General features: G+C 47.8%; 1 protein-coding gene across 2 annotated transcripts in view; it reads left to right on the top strand.

The window, feature by feature from the left end:
- The first annotated feature begins 1,281 nt into the window (after window positions 1-1,281).
- Window positions 1,282-13,734, top strand: part of PSKH1 (protein serine kinase H1) — a 59,719-nt gene continuing 47,266 nt past the window's right edge. The window contains exons 1-2 of one of the 2 annotated variants that reach the window (XM_038772868.1): window positions 1,282-1,353; window positions 12,753-12,859. The gene's annotated coding sequence lies outside the window, so the exon portion shown is untranslated. The remainder of the gene's footprint in view (window positions 1,354-12,752; window positions 12,860-13,734) is intronic. The other variant, XM_038772869.1, reaches the window with a different exon arrangement.

The raw sequence follows: 13,734 nt of genomic DNA on the forward strand, positions 1-13,734 counted from the left end.
GTGCTCTGCACACAGTAAGCGCTCAATAAATACGATTGATGATGATGATGATGATGATAATCTCCTCACCATACCTCGTTCTCGCCTGTCCCACCATCGACCCCCGGCCCACGTCCTCCCCCGGGGCCTGGAATGCCCTCCCTCTGCCCATCCGCCAAGCTAGCTCTCTTCCTCCCTTCAAGGAGCTCACCTCCTCCAGGAGGCCTTCCCAGACTGAGCCCCTTCCTTCCTCTCCCCCTCGTCTCCCTCTCCATCCCCCCCATCTTACCTCCTTCCCTTCCCCACAGCACCTGTATATATGTTTGTACATATTTCTTACTCTATTTTACTTGTACCTATCGATCCTACTTATTTTATTTTGTGGATATGTTTGGTTTTGTTCTCTGTCTCCCCCTTCTAGACTGTGAGCCCACTGTTCATCATCATCATCATCAATCGTATTTATTGAGCGCTTACTGTGTGCAGAGCACTGTACTAAGCGCTTGGGAAGTCCAAGCTGGCAACATCTAGAGACAGTCCCTACCCAACAGTGGGCTCACAGTCTAAAAGGGGAAGCCAGAGAACAAAACCAAACATACTAACAAAATAAAATAAATAGAATAGATATGTACAAGTAAAATAAATAGAGTAAGAAATATGTACAAGCATATATACATATATACAGGTGCTGTGGGGAAGGGAAGGAGGTAAGATGGGGGGATGGAGAGGGGGACGAGGAGGAGAGGAAGGAAGGGGCTACCCTCCCCCTTTTAGACTGTGAGCCCACTGTTGGGTAGGGACTGTCTCTAGATGTTGCCAGCTTGGACTTCCCAAGCGCTTAGTACAGTGCTCTGCACATAGTAAGCGCTCAACAAATACGATTGATGATGATGATGATGATGATGTTGCCAACTTGGACTTCCCGAGCGCTTGCTCTGCACACAGTACGACCGATTGACTGTTGGGCAGGGACTGTATATGTTGCCAACTTGGCCTTTCCAAGCGCTCTGCACGCAGTAAGCGCCCAATAAATACGATTAGATGGAGTGATTAACAAATGCCTTAATTATTATTAGTATTATTATTACACGGCGAAGTCGGTTTAGGGGCTGAGGCGGACATTGGGAGCAGCTTTTCGCCAGCCCTAGGGGAGGCCGTCCACCCTCCGTCCGGCCGCCGTTGACTGACGGGCAGCTCTCCCAGTAGCGGCCGAGCCCCGAGCCTTCCCTCCGCCTCCTCGGGGAGCCGCCGGTTTGTTTTGGCGTCCGGCGCGCACTAATGTGACGCTCAAGGCGCTGACGGAAGACGATGGCGGCCGCAGCCGCCACCCCGGGAGCCGCCGAGGAGGCGAGGAGCCTGTGGGGGGGGTCAGAGGTGAGCGCGGCCCGGGCCGCCGGGGACAACAGCCCGAAAAGCCCCATTGTCGCCGTCCCCCCCAGTCCCCTCCCGAATAACAACAATAATGACGGCATTTACTAAGCGCTTACTATGTGCAGAGCACTGTCCTAAGCGCTGGGGAGGCCCCACAGTCTTCACCCCCCATTTTGCAGGTGAAGGCCCGGAGGAGTGAAGTGACTTGCCCAGAGTCACACCGCAGACAACTGGCGGCGCCGGGATTCGAACCCGTAATAATAATGGCATTTATTAAGCGCTTACTACGTGCAAAGCACTGTTCTAAGCGCCGGGGAGGTTACAAGGTGATCAGGTTGGCCCACGCGGGGCTCCCACTCTTCATCCTCAGTTTCCAGATGAGGTCACTGAGGCCCAGAGAAGTGAAGTGACTTGCCCACAGTCACAGAGCTGACACTTGGCAGAGCCGGGATTCGAACCCATGACCTCTGACTCCAAAGCCCAGGCTCTTTCCATTGCTCTGCACACAGTAAGCGCTCAATAAATACGGTTGATGGTGAGCCTCGCTGCAGTGACTGTTGCCTCCGTGAGTCCCCGTGGTCCTATATCATCATCATCAATCGTATTTATTGAGCGCTTACTATGTGCAGAGCACTGTACTAAGCGCTTGGGAAGTACAAATTGGCAACAAATAGAGACAGTCCCTATCCGACAGTGGGCTCACAGTCTATATTCCTGTCACTCCCCCTCCCCACGGCAGGAGTTACTTTCCCTGCCCTGCCATCTGAGCCACAGAATGCAGATAAGAACAGGGCTTGAAAGTGAATATATTCTGTGTTTTTGATACAATCTGTTTATTACAGGCGTAAGCATGTGTCTGCTAATGCAGTTTGAAATTATTTTCAGTATTTACCACTTTCGGTATAATCTGACTCTAGTGAATTCTTGGGGTTGTTAAAACGATAGTTTACAGTCACTGGAAGTTTATTATACCATAACCAAAACAGTGTCACCCTAGATAAACTACTTTTAAGAGAGAATGGTGAAGTTTGCATGCCTAAAATCCAAACGGGCACTTTAAAAAGAACATAAGTCTGTTAAATGCATGAATGAAGAGCTACTTACTCTTCATGCCCTCCGACTCCAAAGTCCGGGCCCTTCCCGGACTTATAGACTGTGAGCCCACTGTTGGCTCACTGTGAGCCCGCTCCAGAAGCAGCGTGGCTCAGTGGAAAGAGCCCGGGCTTTGGAGTCAGAGGTCATGGGTTCAAATCCCACCTCCACCACTTGTCTGCTGGGTGACTTTGGGCAAGTCACTTCACTTCTCTGTGCCTCAGTGACCTCATCCGTAAAATGGTGATTAAGATTGTATATATGTATATATGTTTGTACATATTTATTAAGCGCTTAGTACAGTGCTGTGCACACAGTAAGCGCTCAATAAATAAGATTGATTGACTGTCTCTATATGTTGCCAACTTGTACTTCCCAAGCACTCTGCACACCGTAAGCGCTCAATAAATACGATTGATTGATTGTCTCTATATGTTGCCAACTTGTACTTCCCGAGTGCTCTGCACACCATAAGTGCTCAATAAATACGATTGATTGATTCCCACTGAGCCACGCTGCTTCAGCGTGGTAGCAAGCAGCAGCAGCAGCAGAGCTAAATGGAGTTTGGTGGACAGATCTATACAATCCAGATTTCAGGGAGGTTAACCTGGGTTTTTAGAAGAGTGGATTGGAGGACAGAAAATAGGGGTAAAATGGGATAAAACACCAAAAGTCTTAAATAGACACAGTCATTCCTGCTACAAGGTGAGAGCTGCATTCTTGAAAAAAAAAAAAAAAAGCCCACCAGCTAAACCAAGGGTTAAAGGGGGAAGATGGAATGCAGACAATTGAATCAATTCACTGGAGGAAGTTCAAGGTATCCAGGATTCTGTCTTCCAAATTTTTTTCCAAACCGTCTGCATAGTTCTGATTCAAAAACATTGTGCAAATTTATTAGCATTTTACAGGGAACTGATCTGTAAAAGCTTTAAGTTCAGGGCTTCCAGTAAGCATATGGGAAGGGTGATCTTTAAACAATAACAATCCAATTCCTATACAACGACAGTGAAGGGATACAGAGATTCCAAGAAGGTTGCATCCCGGTCCCCCCCTTCACCCCACTCCAAGTTGCTGGGGGGGTCCTGCCTCCAGCCGAGTCCCGTCCCAGGCGGAACTGTCGGGCCCGGGTGGAAGATAGAGCCCTACATCCTTTCCCCACTCCTCGAAGCCGAAACTGTGTGCAGGACGAAACGACCTCGCTGTGTCCGGAGATCTGTTCCCCTGTCCTCCCACCTAGGTGGGCGGGATGCATCTGCACCGCCCCAGGAACTCACTTTCAAGCCCTCGGAAGCTCACGAGCGGCCCGGCAGTCTTGTTCTGCCAAAGCGATTTGTAGGCAGCTCACCGTTTCAACGTGAATTCTCTTAAGTGTGTTTCTGTCATTTGGGTTCTTGGGCATCTTGCACCGCCTTTGTTTGTGCCTGTCATACTGTTTCTGCCCGGTCTCATCCTTAGATTCTTGAGGGCAGGCTCTGTCTTCTCCCCAATCCAACACAGGGCTCTGCACAAACTGAGCCCGAAGCGTCTTCCTCACTCGAGTGCGGGAGACCAACCCAGACTTGTGAGATAATAATAATAATAGTGATGGCATTTATTAAGCGCTTACTATGTGCAAAGCACTGTTCTAAGCGCTGGGGAGGTTACAAAGTGATCAGGTTGTCCCACGGGGGGCTCACAGTCTTCATCCCCATTTTACAAATGAGGGAACTGAGGCACAGAGAAGTTAAGTGACTTGCCCAAAGTCACACAGCTGACAATTGGTGGAGCCGGGATTTGAACCCATGACCTCTGACTCCAAAGCCCGGGCTCTTTCCCACTGAGCCACGCTGCTTCTCAATGGCGGGGTAGGAGATGGAGGGGTAACCCACTTCCGTATGACTTGTATTGACACTGGAGTTGAAGGGGAGGTCCCCAGTTCTCAAGAACATCTCTTTTTCCCCTTCTCCTTTCTAAATCCCCGATTGCCATTCTATTCATCCATTCATTCGATCGTATTTATTGAATGCTTACTGTGTGCAGAGCACTGTCCTAAGCGCTTGGGAAGTACAAATCGGCAACATATAGAGATGGTCCCTACCCAACAACGGGCTCACAGTCTAGAAGGGGGAGAACACTGATGTCTTTTTTTCCTCCACTAATGCAGTCTGGGTGTCCCAACAGAGTGTCACCCTTGTTCACTGGGGTAATAATGCCCCAGGGGTTAGTGTTGGAGAGCTGCAGGTTCAGACAGTTACTTGGTTTCCTAAATTCTGGAGGGGCCTGACCTCTCTATGCTGCTGGCCGAAACGAAGGGCAACTAGATTGGATATGTGTTTAGAAATGTTTCCGTGGCCACACCACAGTCAGCAGCTAGCTCAGTACAGTGATTCTCTTCTTTGGAAAGATGGGTTGTGAGGGGCCCTTTGTCAGACCCAGGTTTGTTCAGCAGAACCCACTGAAGACATGGAAGGTAGGAACTGAGAGCTGAAACTAGAGAAGCATGGGCCCGGGAGTTGGAAGGACCTGGGTTCCAATCTCGAGTCCGCCCTTGCCTGCCGTGTGGCCTTGGACAAGTCACTTCACTTCCCTGTGCCTCAGTTACCTCATCTGTAAAATGGGGATTGATACTCTGAGCCCCATGTGGGACATGGACTGTGTCCAACCTGATTAGCTGGCCTCTACCCCAGTGCTTAGTCCAGTACCTGGCACACAGTAAATGCTTAACAAATACCATTAAAAAAAAAAGATGATGAAGAACTTGTTCTTGATGAATGCGTTCTTTTGGTCAGATTGTTTCCAACTTGGTGAGTGCATTCCTCCAAAATCAGGCTGATGGGCAAGTCTTGTGCCCAGCTTGGAGATGTATGATGCTAACACCTGCAGCCATTAATGGGAAAGTGGCTCTTAGTGGAAAGAGCCCAGGCCTGGGAGTGAGGCCCTGAGTTCTAATCCTGGCTCTGTCACTTTGCTGTGTGACCTCGGACAAGTCACTTAACTCCCCTCTGCCTCAGTTTCCTCATCTCTGAAATGGGGATTCAGTCATTCAATACGTGTTCTCCCTCCTACTTAGACTGTGAGCCCCACGTGGGACCTCATTATCTTGATTACCTCAGCGCTTAGTACACTGCTTGGCACATAGTGCGTAACAAATACCACTGTTATTGTTATCATTATTATTAATGGCGAGGAAGGGTTTAAGAGATCCCTGAGGACTTGTCTGAAACCAAATAGTGACTTGCTTTGGGTGACCTGGCCATTATGTGCTTGGGTGGGGGTTGGTAAGGGCAGCAGAGTGTGCCTCTTTGTCCCTTGTTCCACAGTGTGCAGCCAGCAGGTTTTCTGGCGGAGAACTTGATTTGCCTGATTATTTTAATCTGGCCCACTGAGTGCTCCCGAATCAGCAGATCAGTATATTCTCATTACATTCTGAGGTGTTCTTGCCAAAGAAATGGATAGTCCAACTAGCAGCTAGCTAGGTTTTTTGTTTTTTTTTTGGTCGTTTTTTTTTTTTTTAACCAAATTCCAGCTCCCAAGCCATTGATTCTCTTGACCCGGTGTCCCTGTATGGCTTATCAGCCCTCACTTCAAGTCTTGTCCATTGTCTTTCCCCTGGCTTTTGTAGGAATGTACCCTGGCACCTGACATCCCTGGCAGCTCTGTTTTGTTCAGTGGACTAGAAACAAACTTGAGCTTGACTTCCAGGAGGGCTCCCTTTAATGGGAAATTCATTCATTCAATCGTATTTATTGAGTGCTTACCGTGTGCAGAGCACTGTACTAAGCGCTTGGGAAAGTACAATGCAACAATAAACAGTGAGATTGCCAGCCCACAACGAGTTTACAGTCTGATGGGGGAGTGGTGAGAGTACCTTGCATTGTTCTGGAGCTAATGGAAATTACAGTTTTTGCGAGAAAATGAGCTGGGGTGGTATCACTATTGAAACATCATTACCTGGTGCTTAAGTGGGCAAACCCCTCTGGGTGATTTCATCGTTGTAGGCTGAAAAAAAGGTGAAAGATGTGGAAATGCTCAACTTGGCTGAAAACCTTCAGAGAGAGCGCCACAGGAAGTGAGGTTTGAAAATGTGAATCAACTCCACTGTCCAAATTTGGAGGTCCATGTTAAATTTATGTCATCTTCCCTCTGGGAAAATTTCAAATGGCTTTGTCTGCCTTAAAAGGAAACTTGACTTTATTAAGATGGTCGATGTCATATCTTTGAATCAGAGCTGTCCTTCAGTTCGAAGATGAGGCCGCCTACGATGCAATTGTATTCATGGTTGTGAGTGTCACATGCTAATCTCTTGCACACTCATTCACTGAGTTCATGAAAATACAGTAGGGCACCTTTCCTGGCCATTAGCCATTCAGGGTGTGCTTGGCTCAGCCACTAATGGTTAAGAGGGGAAAGGTATATATGACTGCTAGCAGGACATGTGCTTAGGTGGTTTTGCTTTAGTCACAGGGAGCCCTGAGCTCCATTGATCGATGGGATTTATTGAACACTTACTGTGTGCTGAGCACTGAACTAGTTGCTTGAGATCCGTAGGGGAGGCACCCCTCTAAAGAGGAACCTCACAAATAAAGTCCCTGCCTCGCAGATCCGCCTTTGCAGTCCAACTGGGTGACTTGTCTATTTACCTCAGAGAGTGATGCTTTTTTTCAGGATAGGCCGCTTGCCAAATAACATTTTATCTATTCTGTCCCCTTCTAGACTGTGAGCCCGTTGTCGGGTAGAGACCGTCTCTATATGTTGCCGACTTGTACTTCTCAAGTGCTTAGTACAGTGCTCTGCACACAGTAAGCGCTCAATAAATACGATTGAATGAAATGAATGAATTTTGATCTTCTTAAATCAGTTTTTTTGCACCCCAAAGTGAAAGGCAATTCTTCATATTTGTTTAATTAGGCTTACCTAGAATCAGTCAATGGCATTTATTGAGTGCTTACTGTGTGCAGAGCACTGTACTAAGCGTAGGGGTAGATACAAGCTAATCAGTTTGGCCACAGTCTATGTCCCACATGGGACTCAGTCTTAATGCCCATTTATTTTGCAGATGAGATAACTCAGGCACTAAGTCAAGTGATTTGCCCAAGGTCACGCAGCAGACATGCGGCAGAGCCGGTATTAGAACCCAGGTCCTCTGACTCCCAAGCCCAGGGTCTTTCCACAAGGTTACGCTGTTCCTGTGAACCAGGGATTCCCTGCATGAGTTTGTGTCATAAGGATAGGAAGACTGACTTTCAGGCTGAACTGCATTCCTCTCTGGGAAAAGTTGGAGAAGAGAGGGCAGTGCTGAATGGATGGTTGTCCAGTGAGTAGAATAATTGTGAAGGCAATGGACTTACTGCTCAAATATGTAGACCCAGGTTTCTAATGAGCTGCCTGGTACACAGAGGGCCTGTGATGTTGCCTGACTCCCTGTTGACCCTGAGGTTTGGCCTCTGTTAAGGTTAGGACTGAAGTCATCTTAGCATGTAGAATTGGTTGTAATGTCCAGGTTCCAGGGCTGCTGCTTTAAAATCGATTTCTTTCATTGTTCTAAGGTGGAATTTAGATGTTGGATTGTGTTTCCTTGTGCATCCCGGTTCGCTCCGGAGGGGCTGGCAAGTATAAGTCCGTCGTTCTGTCCTGCAAGATGTGGGAGTTATAATCTGCTTGATGAGGACAGAAGAAATCTTTGTCTTTGGGCTTTAGGTTTGCTTGTCTTCTGGAAACCCTATTTCTCTGTCTTATTTGAGCAGGCCGTGTCCCGGATCAGAAAGACAGACTTGAGCTAATGTTTGGTACTTCCCCTTTGTAGCCAGGGTGGCCAGGAAAATGGGACTGAAGGGGAAGGATGGGGGCAAACCTATAGAGTAGAACCCCCTACACCTTACGACCTTGTTGGAAAGGGGTTCTCCTTGAACAGGAACTCTTTGGAAAGACCAGCACAGGCATTAGATTTGGAACCCATACCCGCCCCGCACCTGTAGACCATTGGTCCTGAACCTGCATGATAAGTCTACTTAGCCGGCCCAGTCCACAACTTTTTTGCTACTATGAGTCTGGCCCAGTAAACTTCAGGTCTGTGCCGCAGGGAGGCTGCGGACCAATGGGCCAAGGTCTGCCCTTCTGCTCTCCCCGCCGGGCAGAGAAGATAGCGGCAGGGCTGGGAGGGGAGGAAAAAGGCTCAAAAAAGGAGGAAGGGGGTGGGGAGGCCTCAGGGTGGCCTGCCGTGCATCATCAGTCTGGCACCGGCCGACCTTTCCCGCCCCGGCCTACCCGTCTTCTGACCCAGGTTATCCGACCCGCCACTTCGCTGCGGGTATCTTGTGGGTCAAGTAAAGTGTGGGTATAGAGGTCTCTACCATGAGTTCTTCTCTGGGGTGGTGGTGGGGGAGATATGTGACAGAGTTTGACATTTCTTTAAGTGGTAGTTCAGTGAATCTGGTGTGGAGAAAGGGAGAGAGGGGTAGGGGGAGTTCCTAGAAACTGTCCTCTCTGACAGGCACAAAGGTGGAGATCCCCCTGTGTTCAGAAAGGGGTAACAGGTGGAAAGCGCTTAGTACAGTGCTCTGCACACAGTAAGCACTCAATAAATACTATTGATGAAACCATGATGAGCTGGCTCTACGCACTTCCTTTGCCTACCTCAGGAGCTTGCCTAAAGGAACCAATACAACTCTTGCATCAGGAACAAGAATGACCATGTTACCAGGGGTGGTCTTCCATGCAGCCATTTCGATGTGGAAAAATGCCATCAAATAACTGGGGAGGACTTGTAATGCAGCGCTTAGAACAGTGCTCCAATGCTTAGAACAGTGCTTGGCACATAAGTGCTTGACAAATACCATAGTAATTATTATTATTTTTTTTTAAGTACTTTTATGCTAAGCTGTGCAGTAAGTACAAGATTATCAGATCATATGTATTCTCCATCCTACACGGAGCTCTGCCTTATTCCCATTATACTGACAAAGAAACTGAGGCCCAGAAAGGTTATGTGACCTGCTCAAGGTCACCATAGCAGGCCAGTGGAAACTGCTTCACTGTGCATTTTCATCTCCATTAGATAGGGTCAGAAGTCAGCTGCTCAGGAAAGAGCTTCTTCAGGAGGGCCCTCACTAATCAGATGCTTTAAATGTGAGCTACTTGACCCAAATTCATCAATAGCTGACAGGTTTTCTTGGGCATATTATGTTTGTATATGCAGATGGCCAAGGAGGATGCTTTCTTAAAACAACAACAAAAAGCGTGTCTCCCTTATGCCATTTGGAAGGTTTCAGCTAACCAGAGAGCATCTGGCACTCTTGCCGTGATATGACTAGATCGTCCAGAACCCTTGCCCCCGGACCCCTGGAAGTAGGGACTTTTCATTTTCTTTCACCAGTGGTTGGTTGGTCCCTGCAGAACTTGGGTTCTGTGGGCTGGGTGTTCAGGGGACTATGGGTCACCGTGGTGGTCAACTTTCTGGGGGTGGGCCAAGGGGTCAGCCAGACTGCAGTACGGAGGGTGGTGTTTGTGAGCATGGTCGGAGCAGGGGGCAGAGAGAGGGAATCCATTTATCAATGTGCAGCTAAGAAAGAAATGAATTCTAAAAGGAAATGGCCTTCTCTTACCCTAGGTTACTGATCTTATAGTTCAAAACAACAAAACTGGATCTTTTCTCTGCTCATTTTGTTTATTTTTTTTGGTCCTCATTCAGCCAGCAAAGTGAAACTAGGTGACTGCCGTGATTGGTTATTAATCATCAGTGTCAGTCCCAACAACGCTTGTGGCACTCGACCAAACACAGAAGACAGGGGTGGCCAAGACTCACAAAGCAAACTCATAGTTCAGCACAGTGGCCGGAAATGGTAAAAGGAGGGCAACCCTGGGAGTCAGGAGACCTGGGTTCTAATCCTGGCTCTGCCACTTTTTTTTTTTTTTTAATGGTGTTTGTTAAAGGCTTACTATGTACCAAGCACCGGGGTAGAGACAAAATTATCAGGTTGGGCACAGTCCATGTCCCGCATGGGGCTCACTGTCTTAATCCCCATTTTACAGATGAGATAACTGAGGCACAGAGAAGTGAAGTGGATTGCTCAAGGTCACAGCAGATGCTGGGATTAGGACCTCTGACTCCCAGATGCATGCTCTTTTCACTAGTCTATGCCACTAGCCTGCTGTGTGACCTCGGGCCAGTTACTTAACTTTTCCGGACCTCAGTTTCTCCATCTGTGAAAATGGGGTTAAGATAGCTGTTCTCCTTCCCTTTTAGACTGTAAGCCCCATGAGGGAAAGGGACTGTGTCCTACCTGCTTATCAATAAATCATATTTATTGGGCGCTTTACTATGTGCAGAACACTGTATTAAGCGCTTTGGAGAGTGCAACAGAATTAGCGGACATGTTCCTTACCCATAACGAGCCTATGGTCTAGACAGGGAGACAGACATTACAATGAATAAATAAGTAAATTATAATATATAAATTACAGATATGTAAATAAGTGCTGTGGGGTTGGGAATGGGGTGAATATCAAATGGCCAAAGCTCACAGATCGAAGTGCATATATGATGCAGGAGAGGGAGAGTGAGTGTTGAGGAAAAGAGAGCTTAGTCAGGGAAAGCCTCTTGGAGGAGATGGGACCTTTGAAGGTGGAGAAAGTGGTGGTATGGCATATATGCTGCTATTGTATCTACCCTAGTTCTTATTATGGTGCTTGACACCTAGTAAGCACTTAATAAATATCAGCATTATTATTATGATAAGGCCTAGAACTGCAGGTCAAAACAGTAAGCGGGCGTTCCAGTGACAGTGGCAGAGAGGCTGGTTTGGTGGTGAATGGCAGAGAGCAGGCATTCCTAGGTGGGATGGGGCTGGTGGAGGTCAGTGGCAGCAGCAAACAAGATGCTTGGGGAGCCAGGGCTGGAGGTGGAGCCCATGTGGGTGCTGATACCATCACTACAACGTGGCTTAGTGAATAGAGCATGGGGCTGGGAGTCAGAAGGCCCTGGGTTCTAATTCCGGCTCTGCCACTTGTCTGCTATGTGACCTTGGGCGAGTTACTTCACTTCTCTGTGCCTTAGCAGTAAAACGGGGATCAAGACTCTGAGCCCCATGTGGGACATGTACTGTGTCCAACCTGATTGCCTTGTATCTACCCCAGAGCTTATAACATTGCCTGGCACATAGTAAGCAGTTAACAGATACCACACAAAGGAAAAGTGGCACGCTGCAGTCCAGTGCTGCTGCCACAGCCATGAACATGAATAAGTCACTAGTCTCATCATAAGAGAAGAAGAGATGTGTGAGACTCGTAAAACATGGTTCAGCCACCCCTCACCGAAGACCTGGGCCCCTGCTAGGGGTCAGTAAGACAAGAGGAGGCTTCCCCTACAAAACAGAGAAGCAGTGTCTGGGGATAAAGACAGGAGGTGTTAGGTTGCCTGCCCTCCATACCCCACAGCTGTTGGACTCTTCCTCAACAGAGAAAGGGTTAATTAAGGGGATGGATCATGAGTTTCTGACCCCAGATAGGTTATGACTGAAGATCCAGTCAAGCGCCCACCTTGGCAAGAAAGGAAGAAAAGGAGGTGATTTGGCCGTTGCCGTGCTCTGATGAAGTGGGTGGTGGGAGGTATGAAACTAGGAAATCTCCTGGGTTGAGTGAATGCTCTCTAGTACACTTTTTGTGGGATTTTTTTGGTTGGCTAATTGCCAGGTCTTTCCTAAGCCCAATGCTAAAATGCTAGTTACTCCTCTAAACGGAAGTATCCTCTGCTGAAGACTCAGCAGATTTGTGACTTTCCAGTAGGCTACATAGAAAAAATTCCCCTTTAAAATGGTAAGAAAATAAAACAATCTAATACAGTTTTGAAAGGCAGGAAAGGGTGCTTCATTCTCGGAAACTTGGTTAAAAGCTGGAGAAGGGCTCTGGCCCATTCATCCTGGAAAATGCCTCGAGAGAGTTTGCTGCCCAAGGAGACTGAGGGGAAGTTCTTGCCAATTTTCTCTCTTGGGTTGCTGCCCCCCTCTTTCTTTCTTTCTCTCTCTCTCTCTCTCTCTCTCTCTCTCTCTCCCCCTCTCTCTCTCCCCCCTCTCCCTCTCCCTCTCCCTCCCTCTCTCCCCCCCTTCCCCCCCCACCCCCCTCAGAGTACATAGTCAATCTGATTCATTCTAAACTACCTCTGTGGAACTTTCCCAGGATTTCCATTGCTTGAAAGACTGAAGCCTGTTTCTCACTTTGAGTTCAGGAAATTTTCTCTGAAAGGGAATGGGGATGAAGTTTGGGGTGCTTTTGGCTCTGGCTACATGTAAACCTTCTCTCACAGTTCTCTGTGTATGCCTTTTCTTCCTGTTTCACAGTTCCATCAACTCTGCCCAGTCAATCCAGCCCAGCATTGCCCCTCTTCTTCAGTCCTATGATTTCTTCCAGACTCATCTTCCGTACGGTAGAAACTACTGAACATGTGGTGAGATTTTAATGTTGTAAAAACAGAGAATTGTGTGTCTTGTTCCATCTGTGTGGATGGTACCGGGTCATCAGTTGGGACTGAGAGTGAAAATGGATGTATTATGAAGGAGCAGCGGCGGTAGCCGCTGCATTGTTGCTTTTTTTTTTTCCTTTTGGAGTTTTTGTGGTATTTGTTAAACGCTCGTTATGCACCAGGCACTATACTAAGCTCTGGGGTAGGTACAAGATAACCAGGTTGGACACAGTCCCTGTCCCACAAGGGGCTCACAATCTTAATCCCCATTTTACAGTTGTTCTCACTTGTCTTTTCCCAGATGCCTGTCCCATTGAGCTTTTGGATTTCTCTCCCTGTGCCTTTGGCATTTTCTACTGCCATGACTGAGGTGAAGCCCCTTTTACAGCGAGCTCTGGCTGTGTGGAGCTCCTGGCAGGGGGGTGTTTTGCTCTTCCTTCCCAGAAGTGGTTTCAGCAGCTGCCCAAAATATAGTTGTGGTCTGACCCTACTCTTCTGCCAACTGCAAAGAGGATTTGTTAAATGTGATTCGAGCGAGGAGCAGCTGTGGCCGTCTGGGGTCCAGTGATGCGCTGTGTCTGGGAAGGTGCAGCACCAGTATCTGCCTGGATTTGATGATTTCAATAGACTAAATGAAACCAGGAGATTATATCCCAGGAAGGAAGCAAGGTTGGAGGTCAGCTGGGGTAAATAAACCCTTGGCTCTCATTCACAGTTGACTTCCCAGGGCAGATCAAGATTTGCTTTTCAGAGAGAAATGGAAAATTATGTATTTTTGTCTTGCAAAACTTTAAATATTTCACGTCAGGATTGAAGTGTTAGATATGAAAAAGGGAGTGCATTTAACTGGAAAGTGGAAG

Source organism: Tachyglossus aculeatus, chromosome X1 (genome assembly GCF_015852505.1).
Source record: "Tachyglossus aculeatus isolate mTacAcu1 chromosome X1, mTacAcu1.pri, whole genome shotgun sequence".
Taxonomy (NCBI): Eukaryota; Metazoa; Chordata; class Mammalia; order Monotremata; family Tachyglossidae; genus Tachyglossus; species Tachyglossus aculeatus.